Source organism: Camellia sinensis, chromosome 6 (assembly GCF_055761805.1).
Source record: "Camellia sinensis isolate YWXY chromosome 6, ASM5576180v1, whole genome shotgun sequence".
Classification (NCBI taxonomy): Eukaryota; Viridiplantae; Streptophyta; class Magnoliopsida; order Ericales; family Theaceae; genus Camellia; species Camellia sinensis.
In genome coordinates this window covers 59,574,294-59,586,446 of record NC_138966.1, presented here as the reverse complement: position 1 = coordinate 59,586,446, position 12,153 = coordinate 59,574,294, and positions in this window count along the sequence as shown.

The following is a 12,153-nucleotide window of genomic DNA, read 5'->3' as shown; positions in this document are numbered from 1 at the left end:
TATAGAGGACGAAAAAGGCAACATTTGGAGATGAAAAATTTTGTCGCCAAAAATAAAAAATAGGCGGCAAAACTATTTTTTGTCACCATGTATTTTTAGCAACAACGTATAGGTAACAAACGTGGTGACAAAATTTTTTCATCAGAAATCATTTTGGTGACGAAAATTTGATGTTTGGAGACAAAATCAGTTTGTCACTAAAGGCCTTTTTTGTTGTAGTGTTCATAAATCCTAAATCCTACATCTATAACCATATGACATTTGTAAATAAATTGTAACAAAAGGAAGTACAGATAAGTCTATGCCCTAATGGCTACATCTTTCCAAGTCAATACTTGGATACAACAAAAGTGAGTTACACTTAATACATATAAAGCCCAAGGCTTATACAAAAAAAAATTATACAAAAGAAACAAAAAGAAGCTCTCAGCTCCAAGTCCTCCCAAGCTACGTTCTTGGTGGAGGCATATCATCAATACTTGAAAGTTGTTTTCCACATAGGGTGAGCTAAAACCCAATAGAGATACTTGAACACAACATATGAAGCTTAACAAAATCATATGGTGGATGCAATACATGCCATTTTCCAAAGCATCATACTTTCTCTTTCAAAACAATGCAATGTCTTAGTTATATGTATAACAATTCGTATTATAATTTTTTTTCACTTTAGAAAACAGGACAGTGGATACAAAATATTCAGAATCTCTAGGTACTTGTGTGCCAATAGGCTATAAAACACTACCAAAGCCATTTTACCGGTACTAACCGGAAGAATCGGCATCTAACTGCCCGGGTTTCTGGACTTTAACCAAAGACACACAGGCCAACAATATGAACCACAACCACACCCCTTAACCAGATTCACCAAGGTATACACCGCCTTTTCTAAAAACAATACATTTTCAATGTTAAAGTATGTAACAATGCTCAATGCAAAATGTATGAGTGATTAGTTTCGATTAGCCTAATCCTCATGCAATTTCTACAAAAATCAAAGATATGATCCACCGATAGCCCAAAACAAATATCTCTACTCAACAGATAATTTCCAACAAGTATAAATGTCAAAATCTCAGAATGGGAGTGATAATACATATCGAACTCCATCCTCATCATCAATAGATAAATTCATTTTATCTTTTTAAAATCCAACATCATTTCTTTTTATTTCATAAATCAAACATAAATGATTTTCAAATCACACGTCTTTTACTTTCAAAAACACATTTAAAGAAGAAATTTCCCACATTTTAACATAACTCAACAATATTTATACTCCCACAACCTTTCTCAACAATTCATTTGAAAACCTCTTTTTTACATTTGAAAACCCAAACCCTAAATCAAAACTCCCCATCTCCCAAATCACAATACTTGACAAGGAGCACATAACTAAGTTAAGAATCATACTAGAAGGTTGAAGAAATCCCTACCTCATGAGTAGAACAAGAAGAGAACAAGTGTTGAAATTTGACGGAGCCGAAAATAAAATCTTCTTCGATTAAAACAAATCCCTCGACAAGTTCTACCTTTTTCTGCAAGGAACTATGGTGGAGAAATCAATGAATTTGGGTGTATAGAGGTGCTTAGATAAGAACTGGAGAGAGATAGTGAAGAAATTAGGGTTATGAGTGTTTTATAGAGAGATAGAGGAAATGAAATAGTGACAAAAAATCCTTTTCCCCGATTTGATATATGCACAGATCGCTCGAGCAACCAAAACACCACTCGAGCGACCAAAACACGGCTTAAGCGCACAATGACCCCTCCTACAAGTTTTGTAGACAATAGAAGACTGCTCGAGCGAAGATCAACCTACTCCCAGAAATTTTGCAGACCTGCAAAAATACTAGGAGATCTCAAAGACCGCTTGAGTGACGAAAGCACCGCTCGAGCGAACAAGAAATCAAATGAACATCAACTCTTTTGAGAAACTAACTCTCAACCTGATTCAAATACAACCAACAACTCCAAACAACAAAACTCAACTAACAATAGGATATAAAAAGGTATTAGTAAAGGATTAGGCTTGTACTTCCTGAGCATACAAATATGAAACACGTCATGAACACCGGAAAGTTGGGGCGGCAAGGCCACTCGGTAAGCTACTTCTCTAATTTGCTCTAGAATCTCAAAGGGCCCAATGAACCTAGGAGACAGTTTCCCACTCTTCTCATACCTCATCAAGCCTTGCCTTGGCGAGATCTTAAGGAACACATGATCTCCGATCTTAAAAGACAAAGGCCTCCTCCTACGGTCGGCATAGCTCTTTTAACGATTCTGAGCCGAAATCAACCTCTTAAGAATAAGTACAACCTTCTCCATTGTTTCCCAGACCAATTCCGGACCTAACATAGATGCATCACCCACCTTAGCCTAACACAAATAAGATCTACATGGTTGGCCATACAAGGCCTCAAAAGGTGTCATACCAATATTCGCCTAAAAACTATTATGATAGGCAAATACATCTCCCACCACCCCTTAAAATCGAGAACGCAAGCTCAAAGCATGCCCTCTAAAGTCTGAATGCTATGCTCGAACAACCTGATAGTCTGAGGATGATAGGCGGTGTGATAAACGTCAACTTACTGCCCAAAGCACCCTATAGGCTCTACCACAATCGAGCCGCAAAATGCGAATCCCTATCCGAGGCAATAGTCACTGGGACCTCATGAAGTCGCATTATATCTCCAACATACTGATCAACAAGGTAGTCTACCGAGTCACTCATGCGCATAGGTATAAAGCGTGCAGTTTTGGTTAACCGATTAACTACTACCCATATGACATCATTACCCCATTGAGTCTTTGGAAGACCCACAAAAAAATCTATCGTGACATGTTTCCATTTCCATTCGACTATAGGTAAGGGTTGCAACATATCCACTGGTCGTTGATGCTCAGCCTTCACTTAAGGCACCTTGAGAAAAACAAGACTACGTCTCTCTTCATCCCCCTCTACCAAAATTGGGTACTAAAGTCGTGATACATCTTTGTGCGTTTCGGGTGTACCGCAAGGCGTGAATAATGGAACTCTCAGAGTACTTCCCTTCTACAAGATTCTAGCACATAAAGACTGTCTAGATATCTCACAATTGAATCTAGATAAACATTCAAACCATTATCTACCTTCCCACTGGATATCTTCTCTTGGATAGTCTTTACTTCTTGATTACTCTATTGTGCCTCTATAACACAGTTAACTAAGGTGGGTTGTGGAACTGCTATAAATAAAGTGGGTAACTCAATGGACTCACCCAGATACAAGCCAAACTCGCCAATAGCGCCCAACATCTCCCACTCCTGGATGGCAATACTAGCTACACTACTCACGGATTTCCTATTCAAAGCGTCGACCACTACATTGGACTTCCCCAGATGGTAGTGCAACTTAAAAGTCGTAATCCTCCATAAACTCTATCTATCTCCTCTGCCTTCAAGTCCTTCTGCGAGAATAGATATTTCAATATCTATTCTCGTTGAAAACACACAAGATATTTCAACTTTCGTGAACCATAGGCTACAACCTTTCCTTCTTGCATCAATACACAACCCAAACCTTTAAGAGATGTGTCACAATAAACCAAATAACTGAAATCGCACTCTGAAATAATCAAAACTGGAGTAGTAATGAGTCTAACCATAAGCTCTTGAAATCATTTTTAGCAAGCTTCACTCCACACAAATATAACCCCTTTTCTCGTCAATCTAGTTAAAGGTGAAGTCAATCTTGAGAAATCTTTCACAAAACGTTGACAGTACCCGACTAAGCCTAAAAAACTCCAAATTTCAAAGGCATTCTTAGGTCGTTCCCAATCTTGCACTATGTCTATCTTAGATGAATCCACAATCACCCCTTTCTCGGACACTACATGGCTTAGGAACTTAACTTCTTGAGCCAAAATTCACATTTCCCAAACTTAGCATATAACCTGTGTGCTCTAAGCAACTCAAGTACAACCTGTACGTGTTTCTTATGTTACTTCTCGGAGGGTGAGTAGACTAAGATGTTGTCGACGAAGACAACCATTAATCGATCTAAGAACTCAAGAAAGACTCGATTCGTCAAGCCCATATATGATGCAGGTGCATTGGTTAACCCAAATGGCATTACTATGAACTTGTAATGGTCATACTGCATACGGAAGACTGTTTTCTAAATATCCTCTTCCTTCACCCTCAATTGGTGATACCCTGATCGTAAATCAAACTTAAAAAAACAACGAGACGCCTTCAATTGGTTAAATAGACCATCTAATTGCAGTAATGGGTAATTGTTTTTAACAGTTACCTGATTTAACTTTTGGTAATTGATGCACAGTCACAATATGCCATCTTTCTTCTTTGCAAAGACAGTCGGTGCTCTCCCAAGTGATGTACTAGGGTGAATGAAGCCCTTATCTGACAAATCTTGAAGCTGCACCTTCAACTCACACAACTTAGCTCATGCAAACTTATACGGTGCCATAGAAATTGGAGTTGTGTCTAGCGCTATGTTGATAGAGAATTCAATCTCTCAGTGTGGTGGTAACTCTGTGAGATCATCCGAAAAAACATCCGGATACTCTCAAACTACTCTCGGCAATTTACCCCGAATTGTACTACACTCATTAGCTACCGTGATGGAAAAAAGAAAACTCAATTCTCCTTGACCCTTAAGGTCATACAACGGAGGAGCAAGCTTATTGTCCCAATCACACAAAAGACAGAAGCACTATCCTGACGGTGATCTATCGAAACTTGGTAATAAGTCACCCAATCTATACCCATAATTATGTCGAAAGCATGCGTATGAAGAACAACAAAATCGAAAGATAGCCGACGATTCGCGACTTTGATCTCATTCGAACAACATACTCGACCCAATGCCATTGTATCCCCAATAGGTGTCTCAACCAATAGACGAGACTCCAACAGCTCAAACTCCACCTCCAAAGTGGATACAAAAGAAGACAATATGAAAGAATGAGGTGCACAAGTATCAATCAACGCATTGGCAAAAGAGTTGAACAACAAAAAGTTACCTCTCACAATAGAAAGTCCTAGTAACTGATCGGGCATGGTAACAACATACACGTGCTTTGAAGGTCTCTGATCCACCCACTTACCCGTCAGAGCATAGGCCTGAGATACGGATTGAGCCGAAGTGGCTCCCTGATTGGTCCTAGAAGCCTATGATGACTATGCTGGCTGAACTAGATGCACCAGGTGTGCCACCAGACTGAGGACAAAACCTTCTCAAGTGACCCGACTGCCTACACTAATAACAAGTAGGTGGTTGACCTCTTCATTGACTCTGACCCTGAAGACGAGCCAAAGATGGTGCAGGGGGTTGCCCTCCTCCTTTCTACAGGCAAACTAAAGACTTGTGGCCCAAGTGACCACACTTGAAGCAAGTAAAATCACTCTGGTTACCTCTCCTTGAACTCGAACTTGGCAAAAGAAAGGTGGATCTAAACTGCGTATCCTGGGATTGTTGTGGGGTGGAACCCCTTTTTCGTTTGCTATCCTTCGCATCACTTTGAACATCTTCACTCCTTTGTCTAGAGCACCTCATCCGCTCTTCCTCTGTTTCAATCACGGTCTCTAAATGAGCCGCTGACTCCATAAGATAGTCCTAATCCCTAATCATTAAGTCGGCCACCTTAAAATGAGGCCTAGTCCTTAACCTTTTCTTGAACTCGATGCAATGATGTTCTTCCATCGCCACAAGTTTCGGTGTAAATCTTGACAAACTGGTGAAAGCAGCCTCAAACTTGGCTACTGGTGTGTTCAACTGTTTGAGCTTTAGAAATTGCTCCCTCAACTTTTTCCTCACAGTAGGTGACAAAAACTTATCTTGGAAGGCATTGACAAAAACCTCCCAAGTCACCCCAATAGGCATTCTCATATACTTCCAATGTTGACCCGCATCTTCTTTAAGTTGAAGATATGCCAAGGTCACCTTCAAACCTTTGTCCTCAATGCCACGCATCTCGAATGCCTTCACCATCAATTCAAGCCACCAGTTGACCTTCAGTGGCTCTTTCAGATCCGCAACAAACTCGTTCGAATTCGATCGGAAAAACTCCATTTTTAGAAAATATGGCCTCATCTTCACAACATGGGCTTGGACTTGATTCTTAGCCCTAAGAATTTCCATGGATTCCCGCAACGCTCCTACCATTTCACGAGCTAAGGTGCACATGGCTGGTTGATCTACTGGCTCGGCCATATTGGCCTGACCAATCTTTTTTTCCTGTGCCGAAATTTCATCTAGTATCAGCACCTCCTGCCATCTAGGCTTGCTATGCCTACTGCCACCACCTCCTCGTCCTAACATTCTAATAGAGGTAACAAAATAGTTTAGGACATTTATAAATGTGCCAAAGCTAATTCACTCACGTTGTAAAACAGTGGACAATAATTGATTCATTCCACATAAGCGCCGAGTCATATAATCACAAATAAATTTCCTTTCTAGATAATAATTGTTCCATGACATTGCTAGACTTCCAGTAAGAATAAGCAGTGATCAAGTGATCTTCTAATAAGATTTCTAGAAACTCGTAGACCCAATCAATATCTTAGAAACCAAATCTCATACTTATCTAGTTACATAAGCATGTCGTCACATAACATACCAAGGCTACTTCTAATATTATCTAGCGAGATAAACCCATTGTGGTAAGAACCACTTCCCACGATCCCATAATATTCAAACCTAGTAGTTCTAATACCAAGTTGTAATGTCCCAAAATAATAACAACTCATGGCATGATATTCAATAGAAAATTACAACTTGAGAAATATTTGGCGTTTCATTGATATTCCTTAACCATAGAAAAAATGACATATGCATGTATACATTCATAAATCCTAGATCATGAATCTATAACATATCACATTTGTAAATGAATTTGAACAAAAAGAAGTATAGATAAGTCTATGAACTAATGGCTACATCTTTCCAAGTTAATGCTTGGGTACAACAAAAGTGAGTTAAACTCAATACAGATAAAGCCCAAGGCTTGTACAAACATAATTACACAAAAGAAACAAAAAGAAGCTATCGGCTCCAAGTTCACCCAAGCTATGTCCTTGGTAGAGGCATACCATCAGCACCTGAAAGTTATTTTCCACACAGAGTGAACTAATCATTTCGTAAAACAATACTTTTTCACTTTAGAAAATAGGGCAGCAGATACAAAACACTGGGAATCTCTAGGATCTTGTCTTGTAGTAGGCCATACAAGCACTACCAAAGCCATTTTACCAGTACTAATCGGAAGGATCGGCACTTAAGCACATGGGTTTCTGAACTTTCATCAAAGACACACAGGCTAACAATATAAACCACAACCACACCCCCTAACCAGATTCACCAAGGTATACACCCATTTTTTCTCAAAATAATACGTTTTCACTGTTTAAGTATGTAACAATGCTCAGTGCAAAATGTATGAGTGACCTAATCCTCATGTAATTTCTACAACAATCAAAACCATCCTCTACCGATAACCCAAAACATATATCTTTACTCAACAGATAATTTCCAACAACAAGTGTAATATGTTAAAATCTCAAAATATGAGTGATAATACATGTCAAACTCCATCCTCGTCGTTAATAGATAAATTCATTTTATCTTTTCAAAATCTATCATTAGTCCTTTTTCTTTCATAACTCAAACACCAATGATTTTCAAATCACACATCCTTTACTTTCAAAAACACATTTAAAGAAGAAATTTGCCATATTTTAACATAAATAAAAAATATTACACCCCCCACAACCTTTCTCAAGAACCCATTTGAAAAACCCTCTTTTACATTTCAAAACCCAAACCCTAAATCAAAACCTCCATCTCCCAATTCACTATACTTGACAAGGAGCACATAATTAAGTTAAGAATCATTCTGGAAGGTTGAAGAAATCCCTATCTTAGGAGTGGAATATGAAGAGAACAAGTGTTGAAGTTTGACAGAGCCAAAATTGAAATCTTCTCCGATTAAAACGAACCCCTCGACGAGCTCTATCCTTTTCTCCAAGGAGCTATGGTGAAGAAATCAATGGATTTGGGTGTATTAGAGGTGTTTAGATAAGAACTAGCGAAAAAGAGTGAAGAAATTAGGGTTATGAGTGTTTTAGAGAGAGAGAGAGAGAGAGGAAAAGAAAAAGTGACAAAAAAGCCCCCTTTTTCTCGATTTGATAGACGCACAGACTGCTCGAGTGACCAACATACCGCTCGAGCGTCAGACACAATAAGCAAGACTGCTTGAGTGACCAGAACATAGCTTGAGTGCATAATGACCCCCTCCCAGAAGTTTTGCATATAGTAGAAGACTGCTCGAGTGAAGATCAGTCTACTTCCATAAGTTTTGCTGACATGCAAAATACTGGGAGATCTAAAAGGCCGCTCGAGTGACCAAAGCACCGCTCGAGCGAACAAGAAATGAATTGGACAACAACTCTTTCGAAAAACTAACTCCTAACTTGATTCAAACACAACCAATAACTCCAAACAATCAAACTTAACTAACAACAAGATGAAAAAGGGTATTAACAACAATTAAATATATGGAATTTTGGATCTAAGAATATGAAAAGGATCGGGTCTAAACTGGAACCGTCATATTTTGCTAAAAATTAACAGTTAGTGATTTTTTTTTTTTTTTAGAAATTGACGCTAAAACTTACCATTAGTGATGTTTTTCTTTGAATTTTTTTTAAAAAAAATTGTCATTGAATGTTGAAAATTAGTGACATTTTTTGGACTATTTTTTAAACTGTCGCTAAAACTTATAATTAGTAATATTTTTTGTGACAAAAATTTTAAACTGTCAATGAAAATAAACAATTAGTGACATTTTTTAATAGTGTTTGAAAAAAAATATCATTAATTATCACAAAAGCTACCTATTAAAGCCTACACGTACGTAATCAAAAAAAAAAAAACCCCAAATAGATCAAAAAGCCTATTAATTTGATAAGTTATTTGGAATTAGCGGATGATAATTTCTCAAATTTATGGATTGTGTTTAGAATACAATTAATTATGCCTGTTACAATTGTTTCTAGAGGAAAAAAAAGGGGTATCAAATTTAAAATTGAATAAATCTTACCTATGTCACAAAAAAAAATTAAATGGATTAATAATTTTAGCCACCGAAAAATATTTAGTTGATAAGTTGAATTATACAAGTTTCATTAGCAATTTTGCAACTAAAAATGCGAGAATGGTGGTGTTTAAATAATATTTTATTACAATTACAATTTGTTTACATTTTATTGAGTACTTAAGTTTTGATTATTTTGGATATTTTTCTTACTATAACTTTGTTATATATTTAAAAAAATTTCATGCCAAAAAAAAAAAAACTTTGGAAGATAATTTTTTGATTACAAATATATATATATATATATATTTTTTTTTTAAACTTATAAAAGGCACCTTATTGGAAGCTTGTTTTGGGCCCAAAAATGTCAAAGCTGGCCCTGGTTAGCATTAGCTTTTTATGAAAAAAGGGTACGATAATGACTTTCTTGGAAAATATGAGTCACATTAACAGTTAAAATTATCACATAGGTCCGTCCTATATCCAACGGGGTATGCCTTTACAATTCTATTAGTTACATACCCATTATTTCCTATTTTTTCTCCTAAGTATTACATAAAGCAATAAATAGAATTGGAAGGGTGTTACGGAAAATAGATGATTTCCCACAAACAAATCCATCAAAGAAAATAAAAATAATGTGAAAATTTTAAATCACTAACAACACAAGAATTTTTACGTGGTTCTCTCAATGTGAGGTACGTCCATGGGACCGTAGTCTGATTCCACTATTAACCAAGGGTTTTCAAACATTTACAAACAAACATGAATGGCCTTACAAACAATCCTTGGGTGAATTCCAAATAATCACCAAATAAATTAACAAATATGACTAAAACAGTCCTCGAAATAGAACCAAACAAAGATTCAAAGCAGCCAAACAAAGAGCTTTGAAACTGAAGCAACAACAGCATCAAATCAAGCAAAAAGCTTTGGATCAATCTTAGCCACCAAAGTGAAAATACACACAACACTGACTTTGTAAATCAACCATGGAATTTGAGTTTCACACAAAGAACTTAGCTTGTCCACCAAGCACCAACCCAATGATGATAAATAATAAGATGTTGGGCAATACCAATAAACATTACAAAAAGATATTGTTGACTCTTGGGTTTCCCAAACCCTAAAGCCTAGCTACCAGCAAACATATTTTAAATATCCATTGGGCCTCTAAAAATTAAATATTCTTTTTATAAACCAATTGGGTCCCATGCTCCATTAAGGAGGTATACTTAACAATTTTTCCCCTACTGACTTAGGTGGAAACATCGGTCATACCTGCCAAAGTTCGACACTTCAAATGTTGTCCCTCAACAAAGCCTTAACTAACAAATCTGAAATTTTATCATCCGTGTGAACTTTTTCAAGTTGTAACAATTTCAAATCTAACACATCATGAATCTAATGGTATCGCACATAAATGTGTTTCAATCTCGAATGAAAAGTGAAAATTTTATTCAAATGGATAGCACTTTGATTATCATAAAAAAGCACATACCTCTCTTGCTTCAAACCCAACTATTGTAGAAATTTTTTTAACCATAACTCTTCTCTGCAAGCTTTTGTAATGGCAATAAATTAAGCTTCAGCAGTTGAGAGAGCAACACATTTTTGCAATTTAGATTGCCATGCCACAGCTCCCCCTACAAATGTCATCAAATACGGCAAAGTGAATTTCCTAGAATCAACATCACCGGCCATGTCGGAATCCATGAACCCATCAAGCATTGGCTTGTCATTCCCAAAAAATAAACACACCTTCGAAGTCTCTCAAAGGTACCTTAGAATCCATTTCACCGCTGTTCAATGTTCTTTACTCGGATTAGAGACAAAACGACTCACCGCACCAACGACATGAACAATATTCGATTTTGTACAAACCATGGCGTACATAAAAAAAACAACCGTTGAAGCATAGGGAATTTTTAGCATCTCTTCCTTGTCCTTCTCAACCAACTAGCTTTACTCTATTCATGTTGAACCTCAAGGCTTCTCAATGTAGCTTTCTTGAGACAACCAAATTAGTCCATTTTTGCGATCACAAACAATTTTCATACCAAGTATTTGCTTTGCCGGTCCCAATTCTTTCATAGCAAATGACTTGATCAACTCTAACTTCAACTTGTTAATCTTGCTAGAATCTTGACCCACAATTAACATGTCATCAACATAAAGCAAAAGAATGATAAATTTGCTATCTAGAAAATTTTTCACAAACACACAATGGTTTGAAGTGGTTTTAGAGAAATCATTATTCATTATGAAAGTCAAATCTTTTGTACCATTGTTGCGGCATTTGCTTGAGGCTATACAAACTTTTTTTAATTTACATACCGAATGCTCTTTTCCTTTCTCCAAAAAACCCTTCGATTGCTCCATGTAAATTTCTTCTTCAAGGCCACCATGAAGAAATGCAATCTTCACATCAAGTCGCTCAACTTCATGATTCATATTTACAGCCATGCCAAGTACAATCCGAATTAAAGACATCTTCACAACCGTAAGAAAATCTCATTAAAATCAACATCTTTCTTTTGCCCAAAACCTTTCACAACAAGACGTGTCTTGTACCACAAATTCTTGTCATCATTCTTTAATTTGAAGACCCACTTATTTTTTTGAATTTTCCTCCCCTTAGGTAACTTCATCAAATCATAAGTGTGATTTTCAAGTAAGGAATTCATTTTATCTTCCATGGCTTTTCTCCAATCACCTTTCTTTGCATGCTTAATTGCTTCTTCGTAGCTCTCGGGCTCCCCTTGATCGAATATCAGCACAAATTCATTGGGAGGATTTTTTTTTTTTGAATATTTTTGATCTCTTGTAGATTTCCTCAAATCATGTTGTGGTGGCGGCGACTTTTGAGTTGGATGTTCTTCCTTAATTTCAGGCTTAACTTCATTTGGAGTAGCATCATCATACACATCTTCAAGAGGTGGCTGCACATCTCTTCCATTTTCAATATCCACTGAAGATGAAGGAGATGGATCCATGTCAATGAGGACACTAGTTTTTGGCTCCAGTTGATCAGCTTTGCCAAATTCTT